Raw genomic sequence first — 5,950 nt, forward strand, 5'->3', positions numbered from 1 at the left:
GAAGTGGAGAGACCAAGGACACCCATGACAGCTCCTCTTGTCAGAGAAACTAGAGAGAAGAGAGCTGTGAGCTCACCAGGCATCCTTGTTTTTTAGGAGAGAAAGTGAGGCATCTCTGGCAACATCCCTGTCATTCCTATGCCTGGAGAGCAGAGGGATGCACTCAAGAACTGTGCATGGCTTATGTACCTCTGCTCAGCTATGACCCATACTGCAATAACTTGCCATGGAATCAACTTTCCTTTGTGTGATAAATGAAGATAAACTACCAGCAACACTTCATGAATCTCTTCTTTAAACCTTCTTGGGGGATTGAGACACATTTTACTTCTATAGTTTATGAAGACACAGCCCAGAAGTATCAAAGGGGAGAGAAATATACCCATCTGAACAAAGATTTCTTGGCAGCCACCACAGCTGAGATGAAACAGGTTGACTCTGATGTCAGCAGAGAATATCTTCTCTCCCAGTCCAAAGGCCAGGCTCTGGGCAAATTTTATGCACAGAGCACAGCAAGCAGAATGAGGAAGACAATATTTTTAATAGCTGATAAGCTTTGTCCAAGTTTTTATCATATCTGTGACATAACATCTTCCTGAAGCCTTATCAAATTTATATCTCCAAGGTTAACAAAAGGTAATGCTAATGAGGATGAAATGGCAGGGATGATGAACTCTAGCTGCTGAAGAGAAGGTAAGAGTGTAAATCATTTGCCTGTGAGCAAGTCTGCACCGAGGGAAGTGGCAGTGTGGTATAATAGATTAGACAGCCTTCAGAGGACTGCATTGAGGAGCTGGAACGGACACCCTAAGGTACCATGATGTGAACCAAGTATGTCCGATCCTTGGTGACAATAAGAACCTGATTTTTGACTGCCTGGAGACAGAGTCATAGTTATTCTCTCTCATTCTTTGCTTAACAAGCCAAAGCAGTGGAAAAACCTTCTCTGGAGTCTGCAGACTTCTGTATCTGAGCAAATGATTCATGACTGAGGATTTAGGTCAAGCTAAGCAGATTTAGCTTAAGGACCTGACCACTGTTCTTAAACTGTATCTGCTCCAACACTTGGATGTGTATGGTAATGAGTCCCTCTCACAGCAGTACAACTCATGTGATAGGAGACAACAAAGAAATATCATGTCCTCTCCTAAAATAAGAATAGTATTATAGCTGTTTCACATAGTCATTAGCTAACATTTAAAAGGATTATGAAGCAAGTTTTCCACTAAGGAATTTAAAATTGTCATTAACATCATGCTTCTCAGAGCCTTCATAGCTCACCTTTGGGATGTGCACAGATCAAAGTGCTCAGGAGAAAGTTAATCTGTATTTAACAACGCTGTTTGTAAATGTTATTTGTCCAGTTCCAATTTTATCCAGGATAAAGCAGTGGTACTCAAAGCAGTCCATGACTGCTTTGGCTGCCCCTTGGAAAATACTCTGAGAACTAGGATTTCCCCCAAACACCAAGAACCGGAACACCATCAGTCAAGTCCTTTACTTCCACCCCATTCAGAACACAAATGTGAAACTGGACTAACCCAGGAAAATACCCAGGTAATGAGAGTATGAAGTCAGTTCCTAGTTCTTTTTGTGTTTCATTTTGTGTAGATATTAAAAATTCATTAGGAAAAGTGAGTTGGAAACTTGGTCATAAAAGATCATAAAATACCAAAGACAAATGTTACATTTCCTCACCTGCATCAGAACACAACTACTGGCTTTTGGCTCTGTCTCCACCTCTGACTGTGACCTAAAATCCTACCCTGGTCTTAGGAAACCTTCCCAGTAAAACTTCATTAGGAATGCTGATGTTTTTACAATGGAAATCTTTGCTTCAGAAAATAAATATGTTTTTCTACAAAACAGTTTGAGACATCTCCAGGTATAAAACTGTCTGTAGAAAATGATTCAGCCTCATCGCTTTGTCAGCAGTGGTCCTCATTCCTCATCTTTATTCAGTGGTTACTGGTCTTTTGGATGGACAAAGCATCACTGGATTTTTCCGGGAAGGTGCTTCTCTCCATCACTAGATCCATACTCAGTGGTCAGAGATACTGCGGGTGTCAACTGTCTTTGTTGCTTTCCAAGTCCACATGCAGCCACTGAGTGGTCATGCAGTGCAGACTCAAGTGTCACCAGGCTGCAGGTATTTCTTCAACTATTAACACTTGCCACTACACTACTGTCACATGTTACTCATTTTCAAAAAGTTCTTTGTATGTTGGCTCAGGTGAGATGGGCACTAGTCAAGAAAAGAGATCAGTTCACTGAGTTTGTAGCAAATGACAGTAGCAGGTGTCACTGCATTTGAATGTGCACACCCATGATTAACGAGTTCAGCTGATGGTTTAGACATATTTTTAGATGCTTTTGTGGTAGTAAACTGCCCTATACTGACATTTCTGATTTGTTTTCAATCTCTGCCTGGATAGTAGAGTCTGGTCCTCATGGTCAATGATCCTGTCTCAGTCATTCATACCTTTACTACATTGCAGCTCTATCTCAGCCACCTCATATGTCAAGCTCTCGGCTACAGAGGCTGCTGCTGTCAGCCTCTCAGATTGTTCTCCACCCTTTCCAGTGCATTTCCAGAGTCAATGGTATCCACTGCCTTCTGCTATTATCTTCAGCATAACAGAACCAGGACGCTTAACGTGCCAGACAATGGAGCGCAGTGCAGAAATCTCTTGTCTTAGCAGAGGGCAGTAAGCCTCTACCCAATAGTACGTAGCTTACTTCTTAAATGATAAAGTCGATGTGGCAATGAAAATCAAAGCTTAGCTGGAGTTGAGAAAAAAAAATTAAGGCACCAGAATAAAATTTCTGTTACTCTGGCCCACTGTGCAAAGTGTGAAGGGAGGGGGAAATTTCTATACAAGAAGATGTGACAGCAGAGGTACAATTGTTCTCAGACCCAGAAGGACTTTGTGAGGCTTCTCTGTTCTTACTGTACTAACATTTCTGGTGAGCTGAAGCTGATTTGCAATTTACTTCCATTATAAATATTTACTGTCAGCCCTATGTTCAAACTCAGTCTTCTCAGATGCTTCATTATGTCTCAGTCTTCGTTATATTGAAGCATTTGCTGTCAGAGACGTAACTTGGGTTTTCACTACATGATTGGTATTCATGGCAGCTGTCTCTGAAGATATCTTGAGCAATCAACCTCATGCAAGCAGTGATACTGGTTTGGAATTATTGAGTTGTCCATGAATCCAGGTGTCTTAGAGATCACTGGCATCAGATGGAATGGAAATAACAAAACTTTTCTTGTTTCAGCTGTTTTACGAGGTCCGTATTGGGATTGTTTTTTGATCTGATTACATTTTTCTAAGTGCAGATATTTTCTTTGGGTACATTAAAGAATTGAAAATGGAGCTTCCATTACAGAAGAAATACGTTTCTGCATAATACAGATGATACCATGACATCTTCAAGCAAGGCAAGTCTCTGGGGAGTGCTCAGGTTGCACATGTTTAGTTCTGATCCTCTTGATTTTCATATAAGGGTAGTTTTTCAGTAATTATGGTAAAATACTCGCTAGACTCATCTGAGCTGTCTGCTATTGTTAACTGAACTTGTAAAGAGGAGTCTTGCTTAAGCTGTAATAACACTATATTTGTGTTAACAGCAAAGTGACACCAAAGAAAAAGAAATAAAGATAAAATAAAAGAAGCCCATAAGTAACTGAAAAGCCTGTGGTTTTTTTCCTAAGTCATGCAATTGCAATAAATAGCATTGTGCTATAACAAAAGTGAATGCAAAATAATATCATTACAGGACACACGAGTTAGTTATTGGGAAAACAGCTGTGGGTTCTGAAAGGAATTATCTGTCTTCTTTAAACACATGATTATGATTATTGTTGTTATTATTATTGTGGGACTGTAATAATTCTAAAAATAATCATTGACATGTTGAAGACTTCTACCCAAGAGGGTCTCTGGAAGTTTATATTTTTGTATTGTTTGATTCCATAGGATACTAGTAGGTAGAGCTCTACACAGGGTTAGAGTTTGGATGCTGGTTTGAAGGCTATTTTCTTTTTAAAAATAAAAAGTCAGAGGTTTTCAAATTTGTGAGGTGAGTGGATCAGGAACCAGAACAGTCCCATTTCCACTGTAAACTGAGTTCTGTTGGAGAGAAGCAACAAAAAAATCATTCATAGCATCTGCCAAGTAAGGAGATCCAGGGTTTGGAAGCTGCCAGTTGCAGGGCTTCCAGATTCCCAGTTCCTCGTCAGCTGCACTGCTGAGCTGCAACCCAGCGTTTGCAGCATGCCTGAAGCTCGGGAGCAATGAAAGTCTAAATGCCTTGTGACAGGCAAAAGCTGGGGACACAGAGACTTTGAAGCTTGGAAGCTTGGTATCTAACAGGGTCTTGGTCAGGTCCCTCGTCAACCTGCCAGGAGAACAAACTGCAAACAGTGGAGAGTCTGAAAAGTGGGGCTTCTTGACCTCTAGCTGGAAAGGTGGGTTGGTAAGAAGTCAGGCAAAGTTTTCGTTCAGGTTTTGAAGCCTATGAGTGGTTTCACAGCAACTTCATTGCAATTAAACTGTCTCAAAGAAGATTTTTTTCTGATGAATAGGCAGTTCCTCTGCAAGAAGGAAAAAGTAAACTAAGCAGGGAATTTCCAGTTAGCTACAATAATAGGCTTGTTGCTAACTGAGTGTGGCACTTGAAGCAAATGTTTTCCAGTAAGCACAGTGATGGGGGTGAGAGGAGATGAGTCTGTCTATTAGTAGGTACCCAATAAGTTACTGTTGGGTGCCTTAGAAATATGCACTGATGGTGCTTTTGTGTCAGTGCAGCCAAGGTTGGAGGTGACTGATTTGTAATGAAAGGTAGTAGGCAAAAATGGCTGTGCTGACTCTACAGCTCCTGCCAAAGGAATGGTCCTGCTCATCTCTGCCCATTTGCTTCCCTTGTGCCCCTCTCCAGCCCTCCTCCAAGCCATGAGCAATTCAATTCAGCTCACTGAACAGACAGAAGGGTACTTTCTTTTTTTTTTTCAATGAGTTTTCTGCCATCATTAGGATAGTTTCATTTAAGGCTGAAAGCTGGAGTAGGGAAGGAAGTGAAAAGCAGGGAAAGGAAATGGAGGACCTGTGTTCTATTTCCCTTTCCCAGGGCCAGTAAGACCTCTGAGCCATACCCCATATGGCCAGTGATACATATATATGGACTCCCCTGTCTGTGAGCAAATAGGCTATGCTTCAGCATGAGTTTCTAAACCTGTCTTCAGGTTTCCTCTTTAAAAATGATCTTCCCTTGCCAGTTCTTCTCAACATACTATAAGTCTTATGCTTGTCCTCATAATTCTTGGAAAAGTCTGCAGGATAAAGATTACAGACAGGTCTGTAATGCAGAGGTTACAGACAGGTCCTATTTACACATGACTCAGTCCTATCTGTGGATTCTCTTGGGTACCTTTGTTGACTCTGGTGGAATTACTCTGTTATAAAAGGCAGACAAACAGCACACAAAAGTGATATCCTATTGAAGTCTGCTGACAGCAATGAGAGGTTTGTCTATAGGAAGGCAATGCAATTTCTGTAAGACCACTGACACAGGAAACACATAGGTTATAGAATTTTTCTCGTGAGTCACATATTCTAGGACATAGATAATTTAGTGTATCTCAGCTCAGACAGCAAGATTCAACTTCTCACCACTAGCATAAACCTTGAGTAAACCTGAGGTATTCTCTGATTGAGAGCAAACCAGACCTTTTACAATTTTGTTCTTTTCCTTTTACATGTGACCATGAGACTGAATATGTCAGCAATGACATCAGCCCAGAGCTGAAAAAGATTTTGTTTGTTAAGTCAGTTTCCCTCTGAGAGCCATTTGATTGAGTTTGGGACTGTGGCTATTAGACCCTGCACTGTATTACTGTTTTTTGGTTTGTTTTTTTTTTTCACTATTAGTAAGCTGTGACTTTTTT

The sequence above is a fragment of the Falco punctatus genome (assembly GCF_963210335.1).
Source record: "Falco punctatus genome assembly, chromosome: 6".
In the NCBI taxonomy this organism is placed as follows: domain Eukaryota; kingdom Metazoa; phylum Chordata; class Aves; order Falconiformes; family Falconidae; genus Falco; species Falco punctatus.